Source organism: Canis lupus, chromosome 5 (genome assembly GCF_011100685.1).
Source record: "Canis lupus familiaris isolate Mischka breed German Shepherd chromosome 5, alternate assembly UU_Cfam_GSD_1.0, whole genome shotgun sequence".
NCBI classification, from domain to species: domain Eukaryota; kingdom Metazoa; phylum Chordata; class Mammalia; order Carnivora; family Canidae; genus Canis; species Canis lupus.
In genome coordinates, this window is record NC_049226.1 from 83,438,661 (window position 1) to 83,453,009 (window position 14,349).

The 14,349-nt window shown below is 56.9% G+C and overlaps 1 protein-coding gene and 1 long non-coding RNA gene across 2 annotated transcripts in view; one reads left to right on the top strand and one right to left on the bottom strand.

The window, feature by feature from the left end:
• Window positions 1-10,840, bottom strand: part of CDH5 (cadherin 5) — a 32,379-nt gene extending 21,539 nt beyond the window's left edge. Inside the window, exon 1 of the mRNA XM_038538781.1 lies at window positions 10,682-10,840. The gene's annotated coding sequence lies outside the window, so the exon portion shown is untranslated. The remainder of the gene's footprint in view (window positions 1-10,681) is intronic.
• LOC119871970 overlaps window positions 1-14,349 on the top strand; it is a 99,148-nt gene that overhangs the window by 20,668 nt on the left and 64,131 nt on the right. The gene's annotated exons all lie outside the window — the stretch shown is intronic.

Here is a 14,349-nt window from a genome sequence, read left to right on the forward strand (position 1 = left end):
CCACTGCCCTATGGTGGATGAAGGCTGTGACTTTGGCTGTTACTGTGCCCTCTCAACCCTGACCCCATTAATCTACTCATGCTGCGTCCCTGTGTCTCTGATCTGTGGCTCCTGGGTTAGTTCAGGGGGTAGAGGGCAGGTGGGTGGGAGTAGGAACTAGGTAGGGCTCCTGCCTGAAAAGAGACAAGGACCATGGGCCGCTGAAGGGAGGTCACCGCCCAAGGTTGTCCCCCACCTTGGCCTGAGGGGGAGCCTAGATTCTCTACATTACAGGAAGTCTGTAAACTCGAGTAACATTTCCTCTGAGCCACTGGCGCCAGGCTGTCCTCAGTGAGGGCCCAGGATGTCTGTGCTGGGCTAGCCCGGCCGGGTCTGCTGATCTTAGCATCTGAGGCCCCCACCCTGTAGTCCCTGCAGCTGGCCCAGGAGGAAGCGGGCTCCCAGGGTTGGGTGGGACAGAGTGCTGGAGCACACCCCAGAATGCACGTGTTGTGTGCCTGGGGAGAGGTTCTGGGTCTCAGTTTCCTTACTTGTGAGATGGTGGAACTGGGGTAGGCAGCTCGGTGTCCCTTGACGTAGGACGTGGATAGGGTGACCATTCTAGGCGGGAGGAAGGCAGTGAACAAAGACCTGGGGAGGCTGGGCGTGCTGGCCAGGAAGCTGGTCCTGACTCAGGGGGGGTGGCCGGCATGCCCTTGCCCCAGCCCACTGGGCTCAGGCCTGGGGCGTCATTTCCTTTTTTGCCTACAAAGGAACTTTGAGTGTTGGTTCTTTCTTCCTCCCAAGTGAGAAGTGACTCAAAAATGAAAAAGTAAAACGAGCATAAGTGAGATTGAGAAACAGGGAGAGAGAGGCTTCAGGCCTTTAGGCAGGACAGAGTGAGAACCTGTGCACTGAGCCAAATGGGTATTGAGTGCCCACTGTATGTGGGCTCCGTAGTGGGCACTGGGGTCCAATAGTGAGCAAGGCCAGGGAGTGCTCACTGTAGTGCGAACACCTGGAAAATAAGTGAATTGGGAAAACACCAGTTAGCAATAACTGGTGGAGTACAACAGAGAGTGGGGGTGGCTGACTGAGACGCTGAGGTCAGGTAGGCCTCTCAGAGAGATGACACTTCAACCAGCATCTGAGTGTTAGTCTTAGGAACACCAGGGGAAAGAAGGGCATTCCAGGCGGGAGGACATGTAAAGGTCCTGAGGCCAAAAAAAAAAAAAACAAAAAACAAAAAAACAAAACAAAACAAAAACTGTGCTTGAAGAACCAAAGCAGCCCCCCTGGGCTCAGGTGGAAATGAGCAGCAAGGGGTGAGAGACAGGAAGAGGTGACCAGGTCAGTGTGGTAGGCGGAGTAACAGCTCCCCAAAGATGTCCATGTCTAAATCCCTGGTACCTGTGAATATGTTACTTTCTATGGCAAACCAACTTTTAGCAGATATGATGAAGTTAAGGCTCTTGAGATAGGGAGGATGGTCCAGGATCATGTGGACCAGGTTATGCATAATACACTTACAGTATCCTTAAAAGATGAAGGCAAGGGGGTCAGAGTCAGGAAAAAGGAGACATGACATTGGAGACAGAAATTGGTGTGATGGGTAACCGCAGGCCAAGAAATGTGGGCGGCCTCTGGAAGCCAGAAAAGGCTAAGAAACAGATTCATCCCTAGCTCTCCAGAGGAACGCGGCCCTGATTTTTAGCCCACTGAAACCCTTGTCAGACCTCAGCATTCCAGAGGCGTAAGATAAAAAGGAAATAAATTGTGTTTGAAGTCACCACATTTGGGGTAGTTTGTTGGCTCAGCCATTGGAAATGGGTACCGTTGGGTTGCAAGGGACCTTGTAGGACAGCTTCGGGAGAGAGATTTCCCTAAGGTGATGGGAGAGTGAAGTGTTCTCATTTGCAGAGGTCTCAGCTACAATGAGGAGAAAGGCTGGAAGAGGGGAGACCCAGGGGTGGCGGTCACTGTCACCCAGATAGGGATTAGGAGGGGAGGGCCTGGAGGGTGCTTCTGAGGTAGAGTGAGCAGGACCTGCTGGGGAGGGGACATGGGGTGAGAGATGGAAAGGAACCCAGGATGGCCCCCCATCTGGCCGTCCAGAGCCTCTCTGGCATCCCCCATTGCAGTGCAAGCTTGGGCCTGGTCCCAGCACTGATGCCCAGGCCCTGCCACAGGCTCACATCACAACTCCCTCTCCTTCCTGGAGAACACCGTTCTGTCTTGCCCCATCGTGTCTTCCCTGCTCCCCAAGACCAGCCACAAGTCACCCATGGGTGTTTCCTCTTCGGGCTCAGGTGGCACGGGGTGATGGGCGTGGGCTCTGGTTTTACTGCACCTCAGCTGCACTGCTTTGTCACTATATTACCTTGCACGAGACATTTACCCCCCAGAGCCTTGGTTTCACCATCTGTACAATGGGAACACTAGCATCTACCTCTCAGGGTTGTTTTCAGGCCTGAATTCAAAAGTATTTACAAAGAACAGTAGCTAACAATGAAACCGAACGTGGGCACGTCCTCTCTGACACTGACTCTACGTCACTGAGTCCTCCCTTTACCAGTGTTGCTCCTTAACACAGTGCTCTCTGCCCTGGTGTGTGTCTCCTGCTGCGGCTGAGTTTGTCCATGCCCACGCTCCTGTTAGGCAGCACCTCCCAGCTTCTGTCCCTTCCTGGGTTCTGGAAATGTCCCTCCTCCTCGTGCCTCCAGCCCTGCGGTGCTTCCAGCTTCCCGCTCTTGCTGGTTTCTGTTTGTCTCAACAGATCATTTATTCGCTTCATCTCGCTCACGGCTCTGTGGTATTTCCTTCAAGTCCCTGCCTTTGACCCCATTCCCCACCCCGCTGGGTGGTAACTTCTGTTTCCCCCGGAACCCTGTCTGGTGCAGTGAACACGAGCATGGCTTTCTCTCTGCTGGAACCTGCGTGGATGGGCTAGTGGTCTCAGGGCTGACAGCTGCCATCATCCAAGTGAATAACCACACTGGACTTAAAGCGAGGCCACCAGTCATAGGCTTTGGCCACATGGCTCACAGGGGACGTTCAGCCCTTGGTGGGTTTTGGTTGGCTCCACACACAGTGTTCTCTGAACGTGCAGAAAATCCCCTTGGATGCTAGTCTCTGTCCAGTGGGGGCCCTGCTGTGACCCCTGGAGAGAAATCCCTTGACAACACAGGGTTGGCACTGGCTCCCCGAGTCACCCCACGTCACTGGTGTGTCGCTGGGTGGCAGGACTTTAGGGATGAGGATCATATAATCCCATGTCTGTTCACAAGCTTGCCCCGAGAGTGCCCTCTCAAGCCAGCCCCTTCTTGCCTGGGGCAGTGGAGTGGGGCTGACACCCCCGAGCACCTCCACAGTGGTGCATGGCATCTTATTTAAGCCATGTAGACTGCAAGGTAGTCATCCCCCTGCGCAGATGAGGCTCAGACAGGTGGAGTGAGTCATCCCGGCTCAGTGGGTGGCAAGAGATGGAGCTGGGATTTGAACTTAGGCTGCCTTTCACCCCAAATATTGCTTTCCGCACCATGCTACTCTCTCTTTGACTCTTTGGTGACGCTCGCATGTAAAGATAATAAACAACTACCCTCCGTGTTTGGCTTTCACAGATGCTGTCTCATTTGGTTTTCATATTACTCCAGGCTGGAGGAATTACTTGCCCCATTTCCCAGAGGAAGAAACTGAGGCACAGAGACAAACAACTCATGGGTGGTGGGTCTAGAACCCTCATGCAGATCTTTTTCTGAATCCTGGGCTCCTCCCACACCCAAACCCAGAGGAGCCTGAGGGACTTTTCCATCTGAAAAGTTACATTTATTTGGGTCTTTTACTATTTGTGTTTGAAATTTGGCCTCCAAAATGGGGGCCAAGAGGAAGGGTTTTGTCAGACAGTCGTTTCTCCTCCTACTGCTGATAGAGAGAAAGTCGGCCCGAGGGATTTGCTGTGCCCACAGCTGGAGGCAGGCTTGCGCTTGGCCGCACCTCTGGAGGTGTGGGTCAGGCTTACTTTAGCTCTTCCCTTCTTCTTTTTTTTTTTTTTTTTTTTTTTTTTTAAAGATTTATTTATTTATGAGAGAGAGAGAGAGAGGCAGAGACACAGGAGGAGGGAGAAGCAGGCTCCATGCCGGGAGCCTGACGCGGGACTCGATCCCGGGACTCCAGGATCGCACCTTGGGCCAAAGGCAGGCGCCACCCAGGGATCCCCTAGCTCTTCCCTTCTTTTTTTTCTCTTCCCTTCTTATAAGCCGTTTACCTTCACCAGGTTTTGGGAGCCATTGAAAGGCTGCCCAGTGGATTTGGGGTATGATGGAGGAGCGGAGGGTCTGAGGATTCTGGAAGTGATTTCTATGAGCTGAAAGTCCCAGCTGAGCAGCCCTGGGAACTTGCCTGACAACAGCCTTGAGGGGCGTGGAGATCTGCCTGGCAGCTCAGATGTGTACGGTGGGCTCACCGAGGCCGGGTGCCTTTCTGTGTCCCTGTCACCCAGGATCTGTGATGGTGTCCCATCCCTGGAGCCCTCTTAGAGTCTTTTGGGGACAATTGCAAATGAACTCCTGGATGAGGGTGGTCCCTCTGTGTCCTCGGTTTGTCTGGGACAGTCTGGGGGGCTCAGAGTGTGTGGTCCAAGGTGAGTGGGCATGGAACCCGGGGGAAGGGGCAGAGGAGCCTCAGAGAATCTGGGGGATAGCTGGGCTCACCTATGGCCGGATGGGGGGTCGGCTCCAGGTCTTTCTCCGCAGTGGGTGGGACCACTGATGGAGATGCCTGGGCTAAGCCTGAGGACCAAGGGGTGGCTCTGAAGGTCGAGCCAAGTGTGGGCGCCTTTGCCTCTGCTTCTTTCCAGTTACCTGACTGGGTCTCGGGGGTGCTTGGTGGGCTTCTAGCAGCAGCCCCAGCCTGCAGGACTTTAACACCCACCAGGCTGGGTCACAGCCTCCTGGCCTTTGCCCTTGAGGTTCTCTCTCCTCTGCCTGGATTTAGTCACATGTGCCCACTTCTCTGAAGCTTTCTCTAGAGCTCTGGCTTACAAAGCCACTCAACAGACATTTATTGAGCACTGTTGTGTCCCAGGCACTGAACTCTACACGGGGAGCAAACACAGGCTGGATCCCCATCATGGGGCTTTAAATTGTGAGATGTGCTGATGGAGGAGAGCAAGAAGCTGGAGGTGGGGGCCAGTAGGGCCCAGATTGATTGGAGGGTCTCAGTCCAGGAGTGAGTCTTGCCCCTCTCTGACCTGCTCTGGACATCAGGCTAACCTCCCTTTGGTCCCTTTCTGTTTGTGGCCCCTATCTGTCAATGGGGTTTAGTCTCAAAGGGGCTGTGAAGTCTGCTCTGCTCTGGGTTTTCAAAGGCTACGGGGACATAGGGGAGGGGCCAGAGGTGGTCCTTTTGTAGCTAAATAGACCCTAGGAAGCCTGGACCAGCTGGGAGCCCCTCACCAGGGCAACCGGGCAGGTGCCCCTGGGCTAGTCCTGCCCCCAACCAGCAGCAGACCCCTGCTTCTTGACTTGACCAGAGCCCTGCTGAAGCCTGAGGTTTCAGGGGCTGAGTCTAGGCCTGAAGAGGTTATCAGGCAGGTTGGAGGGCCCTTTGGGATGGGGTAGAGGAAACTTGCAGGTCAGGTCAAGCATCCACACATGACATCCTCATGCCACATGGACACACAACACTGTCAGCTGTGTCTATGGAAGTACACACCCCCATCCCCACTCATCTGCCCTCTCCAACTCCTGAAGAGTCTCTGCTGTGCAGAGCGGCCCCTCTGCTCCCATTCAGTACACCCACATCAGTGGGACAGGGTCTGGCAGCTGAATCCAGTCCCAGGCACAGCCTCGAGGGTGGACAGGATGATCAGTCCCAGCCCAAACCTCCCACTGGCTCTGGACTCTAGCCCAGAGGCCCCGGGTCAGGGATTAGGGGCCAGGCTGTGTGGGGGCTGGGCCTGCGGGAGAGGCAAGTGCTGCAGCCCCCGCTCCCTGTGTGACCCTGGGTGGCCCTCCTTGTTGCTTTCCCACCTCCCCACCTTGAGCCTCAGTCCAGGACAGAGGTTGGAGCCAGTGATCCCCACGCTCCTTCAGGGACTCCCACATTGTCCACTCGCCCCCCAGCATTTACAGCTGAGCTGTGGCAGCCACAGACATGGGAGGATGAAGGGGGAGGCCCTAGGAGCCTTGGGTGTGGGGTGTGTTGGAGGCAGGATTGGGCAGCTACGAACTGGCCCCTTGGGACTTTCTCCTGGTTTGTGGCTCAATTCAGGCTAGAGACCTGCTCCTGTAGGTCCCAGAGGTGATCCCCTCCTCTTAGAGTTTTGCCAGCAGATTCCCCATCTCGGCTCCCCTTCATGCTGACAGTGCTGCTCTGCTGCTGCCCATTCCTCCCTGGCTCCCCACCGCCTGCAGGATGAAGCCTGGCTCCTGAGACTGGTTTTAGGGCCCAGCATGGCATGGTTCCTGCTCATCCCCCTGGCTTTCCTCTCTGTCATCTCCGCCCCTCCCTGCCATGAGGAGAGCTAGACATTTCTGGAATGCACATTGCTCTTCCTCTCTCTAGGAGGCTCTTTGCACAGATGCCCTTGCTTGCTGTGTCCCCTGGGTGAATGCGCTCCTCCTTTTCAAGCCCCTGGTGGCCTCCCTTTGGATTGACTCCTGCCCCAGCAGGACCCTAGGATTGCTGCCTCTGCCTCCTAGCCTCAGTATCTCTGACCAGGTGGGTTCTGGGCTAGGTCTTCACTCTATCCCAGCATCCCACTGCATGAACTCAAGGCCCTGGACCTTGTGGTGTCGTTGTCTGTACTGCTGCCTGTCAGCCTGCCTCAGTCTCCAGTTCTGGTCTTGTCACTGCTTCCCTCCTCACTTGCAGGACTTAAAACAAATTTGCATATTTGCAGACAAGACCTTGGGTGGTCAGAGCAGGTGCAACCTGGGGTATAGCTCAAAAGCATCTCCCCTGCCCCCAAATAGCATCTCTGATGGTCCATCACATTAGACACACCACCAATAGGATTTTGATTGTTTGAGGACAACAAGATTATCCTCTGATGAACACACACCTGTCCCTCTGCAAGGGACTGTTTATGTAGGCCTGGCAAAGCAGAGCGCACAGGTTGTCATACCCTTTCCATACCCATGGCAAACATCACTGATTACAGGATCACAATATTTATTCCCACTGAACTTGAATTCAGTCCCTCAATCCTCAGTACAATCTTTCAAGTAGATATTAGCAATTCACCAGACCTCATTTGTGATTTCAGATAATTTTGTGCTGGGTTTCTGGGCTCTAGGATCATCCAGTCTGCCTTCTGTCTTTTTTTTTTTTTTTTTTTTTATTCATTTATTTGACAGAGAGCACAAGCTGGGGGAGCAGCAGGCAGAGGGAGAGGGAGAAGCAGGCTCCCCACTGGTCAAGGAGTCTGATGTGGGACTCAGTCCCAGAGCCCTGGGATCATGACCTGAGCCGAAGGGGGATCATGACCTGAGCTGAAGGCAGATACTTAACCAACTGAGCCACCCAGGTGCCTCTATGCCCTATCTTCTAATGGGGCAGCTCCAGGTTTCAGGGGGAGAGCACCCGTCACCTCCACCAGGGAGCCTTTTCCAGTCTTCTCTGAGCTTCCTGAGTTTAACTGAGGCTCCGAGGCAGTCATTGGAGCAACAGAATGAGCCCCACATGTCCCTGCCTATTTGTACTGGCCCAGCTGCTCAAGAGCTGTGTAGCCTGAGGCCCATCCCTTGCCTCTGTGGGCCCCAGCTCCCTCTTCGATAATGGACGCAAAAATGGCTACCTCTCTGGTCAGGAGGATTAAATGAGATCATGGGTGTAAAGCCTGGTATACAGTAGGTACTCAGTAAGTATGCAGGCGTCCTGACTCTTACGTACCCACCGACTCCAGCCTGGTGGCTGCGGCGTGTCTGGCCAACTCACACCTGACTTCATTTCCCGGTTCCGCCCTGGGCCCACCTCCTACCCCTCCTCTGTTCTTCTCCAGAAGGGAATCTCATTCGCTGCCTGGCTGGCTGCAGGGTCCCTGCCTCCCCTCCTCCCAGTGCCTGTGCCTGCCAGGATCTGACTCTTACTGTGTCCCAAGGCAGACAATCTGGAGGTCCCTGAATGAGTTTAGGGAACATTTGGTCCATGCCTTGCCCTTGAGAGGTTAGAAGACTGAAGGTCGGAGAGCAGACCTAAGACCTCTCCATATTCCTCCTCCAGGAAGCCTTTCGAAAATTTTCCATCCAACATCTGGGACTTGGGTTAGGATGGACTTTTTAGTATCCTCTAGCCAGAAGCTAAGCTCCTCAGGGTAGAACCTGTCTCCTAGAACATTCCTTCCAGGATCTTTAGGCCCCTGGCTTGTCCTCCTGCCTGATTGTGTGGCTTAAATGGTCAGGTTTAACCCTCCCTGACTTATCCTCTCTCCGAGCTTCACTCTGGAGTGTGGTGGGACTGTGGGTCAGAGGGGCTGGCCTCACTCCTATTTTGCTTCCATCTCACGCTTTCTGTGTAACCTGGGACTGGTTGCTTGATCTCTCTTAGCTCCCTGGTCCCCTTTGTCAAATAGGAATTGTTTTAGTAGCTTCAAGGATGCCGGGTGGCGGGGGGGTGGAGGTGGAGAGAGGTGCTGGCAGTAGCAGGGATGGGTCCCTGTAGGCAAGAAACCGAAGATTTTTCTAGAGCGAGTGGCCACTGTGTTCACCTTGTGTCCCCAAGGCAGCAGCAGCAGCAGGGCTGTGAGTCAGCCAACTTTGAGAGAAAATCCGTGTGGCCCCTCTGGTTTCCTGCCCCCATGTCCGGCCCTTGTTTCGCAGCACAATTGGTCAGGTTGAAACTGTGGGGTGGACAGCTTAACCCCTGCAAGGCCAGTGGACGCCTCCCCTGCTGCCTTACAATGGAATTGGCAGGGCTGCCCGGGGGCTCAGCAGCTCGTGGGTCCCTTGCAGGTTACCCGCTGCCCTCCAGGCTAGGGCCCAAAGGTGGCTGGTCTCCGCTGCTCCCCACCACCCGAAGGTGAGCCAGAGGCCCTGGTCCTGGCACTCATGGCCTCCAGTGTCCCCTGTGGCCACACCAGCCTTCATGAGTCCTCTGAGCTACCCAGGCTTCCTGCCTCTGTGGAGCCCTTCATCTCTTGTGGGATCCCATCTGTCCCCCTCACACAGCAGCATCATCCATGGGGTAGCTTGGTGAGGAGTGCCTACCAGGAGAAGGGTTGAGTCCACATCCTCTCTGTTGCACCCACCTCCACCCACTGGGGACTGACTGACCCAGGGTCAAAAACGTTACGACATTTATGGCTCTGGGGGAGTGGGTAAATTCAGCTGTGATTTCTTGAAGATCCCCCTTCTGTGAGCCCTTCCTGGCGCCAGTCCTGGTGTGTACATTGCCTCCTTTAATGGACTCGTGAAGACTATTTTCCTCTGGTTTAAAGATGAGAATGCTGAGACATGGAGGAGCTCCTTGGTGCTGAGAAGGGTCTGGGATCTGGGCTTTGGGGTCCTGATCCTGGCTCAGATCCCCACTCTTGCTCTTTCTTTGCCCAATCTCAGTTGCCTCCCTTGAGGAACAGAGAAAGGACGCATCGAACTTATGGATTCATTGGCAGTAGTGGAATCATGAGCTCCATCAGTTAGACCCTTTTATCCTGATCACCTCCAGTTTCCATGATGGCTGGCATGAGTCCCTGTCCCATTGTTCAGACAAGCACACAGAGGTTTGGAGGTGCTGAGTAATTTTCCCAAAGCAGCATGGGAAGGAGCTAGATCTGTGGATCTCACCCTAAACTGCTTGCTTTCAAGTCTTTTGGGGGGACTTCCCTAAAATATGAGGCCTGTGAGGTCCCAACCTTGGGGCATCCAGGTGGGCTGCCTTCCTCACTGTAGCTCCCATGGTCCTGTAGGCTCCTGTAGGCTCCCATAAGCTCCCGTAGGCTCCCATAGGCTCCCGTAGGCTCCCGTACGCTCCCATAGGCTCCTATAGGCTCCTGTAGGCTCCCATAGGCTCCTGTAGGCCCCTGTAGGCTCCCGTAGGCTCCCATAGGCTCCCATAGGCTCCTGTAGGCTTCCATAGGCTCCTATAGACTCCTGTAGGCTCCCATAGGCTCCCATAGCTCAAACGTGGCCCCTGCAGTGTCCAGGGCAGGGAGGGGAGGGATCCGTAGGGCCTCAGGTGCCCGGATCCTAGCCTCGGCTTGCCTATTCTAACAGTGGGGGTACTGGCTGACAGAGAGGGCCCAGGGCTCAGAGCTCCCCTTCCAGGGCTCCTCTCCTGATGCCAGCTCACAACTTTGGCAGGAGGGATGATGTCAGGCCATGGAGGAGGGCCACCCTAGGGAGACTAGGCCTGGGGTTGGTCCTCTACCTCTGGTGTGCTGGCACCTCAGACAGACTCTCGCCCTCTCTGATCATGGCACCGATGGAAGCCACTGGGCCTTCCAGTCACACAGGGGTGGAGAGTCTACATGTGGAAGAGCCACATCGTTAGCCCTTGATCCTGAGAATGCCCGTCTGTGTCTATGGCACCGCCGCTAGGTGCGCTTTCCCAGCCCTGCTTTGAGCCATGGTCTGCCCCCCAAGAATGGCTCTTGCCTGGGGCCCTGACGACGGCCACTTTCCATACCGGGAAGCCAGACATCCTCTCAGCGTGGGCACATGCCCCGAGTCTGGGGTGGAATGGGGTGCGGGGATTCCTCACTCACCGTGCTCGCGGGCTCAGAGGTGTCCTCGTTCCCTCTGACGGTCCGGCTGGGGCTGAGCTGGTGTGGAGCTCTGTGGAGCTCAGCCGATAGCTTCTGAGGGGAGCCACACCCGGCCGACTAGGGAGGCCTGGCTGCCGCCCCTTCAGGTTTTCCAGCTGGCCCTGGCCCACTTCCCCCTGGGATGGTTTCCTGTTATTGTTCCTTTGTGAGGGCCGGGCTGGCTGCAGATAGGCAGGCCCTGTGGTGGGCGGCTGCCTCGGCCCCGCCAGGCTGTCCTCACAGAGGCCCAGGCCTGGATCCGACCCGGGACGCCCAACTCAGACCCCAACCCCAGGCCCCAACCCTGGGCCCAGCACTCACCACAGTCCTTAGTTCATCCTCCTTGTAACTCTGAGGGCAGGTGTCATCACCCCCTGTGATAACTCAGAGCACTGAGAGTCTCCAAGTGCTCATCTACCCAGCCAGGGGGTAGCAGAGCCAGAAGTCCAGCCTGGGTCAGCCCGGGCCAGGAGCCAGATTTTCCCAGGTGACCCGTGACATGCTGGAAGGGCGGCAGACTGCGGGTGATGGGGAGGCTTCAGGGCCTTTGGGGGTGGGGTGGGTGGGAGATGGGAAACCAGCTCTTAGCTCCGGAGGGCCAGCCAGGTTGGCCTCTCCCTGATGGAGGGGGGCATGGGTTCTAGCTCTAAGGTAGCAGCCAGGGTTTGGAGGTGGGGGCATTTGAGTTTGGGAATATCAAGTGGAGTCAAGCGCCCTAGCTCTGCTTCTGTTGTGACTGCGGAGCCAGTCATGTCCCCCCATTGCCCGGTTCCCTCATCTGTAAGTGGGGATAATCAGAGCCTCAGCCTCACATGGTGGTTGAGATTAACAAGAGTTAGAATGAAGCTGAAGGTGGGATCAGTCCATCAGAACCAAGCAGCTGGGGGTAGGATGGGCTCAGATTCTGTGAATTTTGAGTCCTAGGAGGAGCTTTTAGAAACTGCAGATCCTGGGGCCCTGTTCCAGCTCAACTGATGTGGACTCTCCCAGCGTGAGCAATGGGAATCCGTCCTCTGAATGGTTGCCTCTTCCCATGGGTGAGTGGTTGGGAAGTCCCAAACTTGTTCCTTTATACGACTGAACCAACAGAGACCTGAGGGGAAGCATCTTGCCCAGGAGCACTCAGTAAATCTGTAGATGTGAGTACGGAGATGGGGGACAGAGTAGGAGAATATTTTTTGGGAAGGGGAGCTCAGGATTTCTCTGTTTCAGGCACGTTGAGTTTGAGATGGCTTTATTTATTTTTGGTTTATCTATTTATTTTAAAGATTTTATTTATTTGACAAGAGAGAGTACATGTGTGTGCATGAGCCAGCACAGGCAGGGGGAGCAGCGGAGGGAGAGGGAGAAGCAGACTCCCCGCAGAGCAGGGAGCCCGACGGGGGGCCTGATTCCAGGATCCTGAGATCATGACTTGAGCCAAAGGCAAATAGATGCTTAACTGACCGAGCCACCCAGGTGCCCTGAGATGGCTTTTAGGCGCCCAGATGGTGATGCCAGGTTGGCATTTGGAGATGGGTGGATACAGGTGGCCTAGAGATGAGGTTCGGAAGCCCTGAGCTTATTTATGGCTTATCTACCTGAGGCCTTGGGGGTGGATGACTCACTGGGAGGGAGCCCCCTGGCCTCCCACATTTGTAGATCTTCCAGGAGAGCCCAGTGGGGGAGGGGGCAAGCTCGGAGAGGGCAGGGCCGTGGACAGTAGGCGAGGAGAGGACGGGGTGTCAGCCGGGTCAGTCTGGGTGAGGGGAGGGTGGGTTTGGAGGCTGGAAGTCACAGACATTTGTGGGCAGAGCAGGTGAGGTGGAACGGAGTAGACAGGGCGGATCAGAGGGGCCAGCGAAGGGAGGCCAAGGGGGAGATGTGTGTGATCATTGCTCCTTCCCAAGACTCAGAGTGGACGGGAGCGAGAAACGGGAGGTTGTGTGTGTGTGTGTGTGTGTGTGTGTGTGTGTAGAGCTGTGTGTGTGCTGAGGGGACTTCCAGCAGATGGTGAGGCTAAATGATGCTGGTGGGAGAAGAGCGACCTGTGGAAGGGGGATGGTCTGGAGGCGGCTCCGGCACAGGATCCAGCACATTCCATCACTTTTGGCGGAATGAACAAACAAAGGCGCAGCGTTTTCTTGTTTTCTTCTCCAACAGGCTTAACTCTGCCTTCCCCTGTCAGAGGGTGGGGGTGGCCCTGGAGGAGCCCGGACGGGCCAGTGTGCCGTCTCCTGTCCCGCAGCCCGGGACCCTTGTCCCCCAGCTGGTGCTGCCTGCCTGTTCTGGGGCCTACGTGCCCATGGGGCCGGGCTGGCCTGGCATCACTTCCTGCTGGATCTCGGACTTGGCACTGGTGGCACATGCAGACAGGGTCTGTCTTGGCACCATCTGCCAGTTCCCTTTGTATTCCCAGTCCATGGGAAGTCACCTCTGCCCTGAAGCCTGCTGTTCCTGTCGTCTGTAAACAGGGGGATGGCCCTCCAGGCGTGAGCCCCTGGGGAAGGCACATGGGCACCTGCAGAGTCGTCCGGGCCACAGGAGGAGGGCTCGTGTCCCTTGGGGCCCCTGGGGATCTCGTGCCCGATTTCTGCCACCACCCAGCCCCTGCTTCAGCCCCTCTGGAGGCCGAGGGGGTGCTGGGAGGGCACAAGGCCAGGAAGTGCCATCGGGAGCACAGGAGGCAGCTGGTGGGCTGGCAGGAAACGGGATGGTCTGTGAGGCCTGATTAGCAGTGGAGGAGGAAGCGACAGTGGGGGCGGCGGGGCCTGGGGGTACCCGCGTCGTCTCAGGGCCGAGGCTGACTGGGGGCTCGGCCTGTGACGCCTGCTGGGAGAGCTGCAGACCTGCTTCAGGTCCTGCCCTGGCCTCTCACTGGCCGTGTGACGGGGGCCGCTGACAAGCCTCCCGGAGCCTCTCCCGACTTGTGAAATGGGTTGCCCGGCCGCACTTCGCAGGGCTGTCCAGAGGGCAGAGAAGACGACACAGGCCCGCAGCAACCACGTTTCTTAATGTGTGGCCTTGAGGTCACCTGCCGCGGGATCACTGGGGAGGGTTTGTTAAAAATAGATGCCTGGGCCTCCCCCGGCGGATGGAATCAGAATGGCTGGCGGGGCACCCGAGGCCCGTGGCGCGTCTGGAGGTCTCGGGGTGCTCGGGTCTGGGGGGCACACCTGTGGAGCTCTCCCTCGGGGCTCCTCGCACCCGGAGCAGGACCGTCCTCCTCCCCGCCGCGCGTGGGGAAACAGAGGCAGTGAGTTACACGCTTTCCCACGTCAGAGCCTGTCGGTGGTGGCGTGGCCCTTCCCACCCCGGCCTGTCTCCGAGGCCGTGTCCTCGCCGGCCCCAGCTCTCCGGCCCCCCGGCTGGCACCCTAGGGCCCGTCAACGAGGGTGCGGGGCCGCCTTGCGCACGGCGTCCAGGCCAGCCAGCCTCTCGTCCCTGGGTCGCTTGCGCTCTGCGCCCCCCGGGCTGCCTTCTCTTTGCGCCCCGGCCTGCTCGCCGGCCTCCGTCCACCGTCTCTGCCACGCCGGCGTGCCCCGGGCGCCCCCAGCACCCGCAAGACCCCCTTCACGGCCCCCGCCGCTCCTTCCACCCGGGATCGGGGCCGGCTCCCTTCGCGCGTCCGTGCTCGCGGGTTCCCGGCG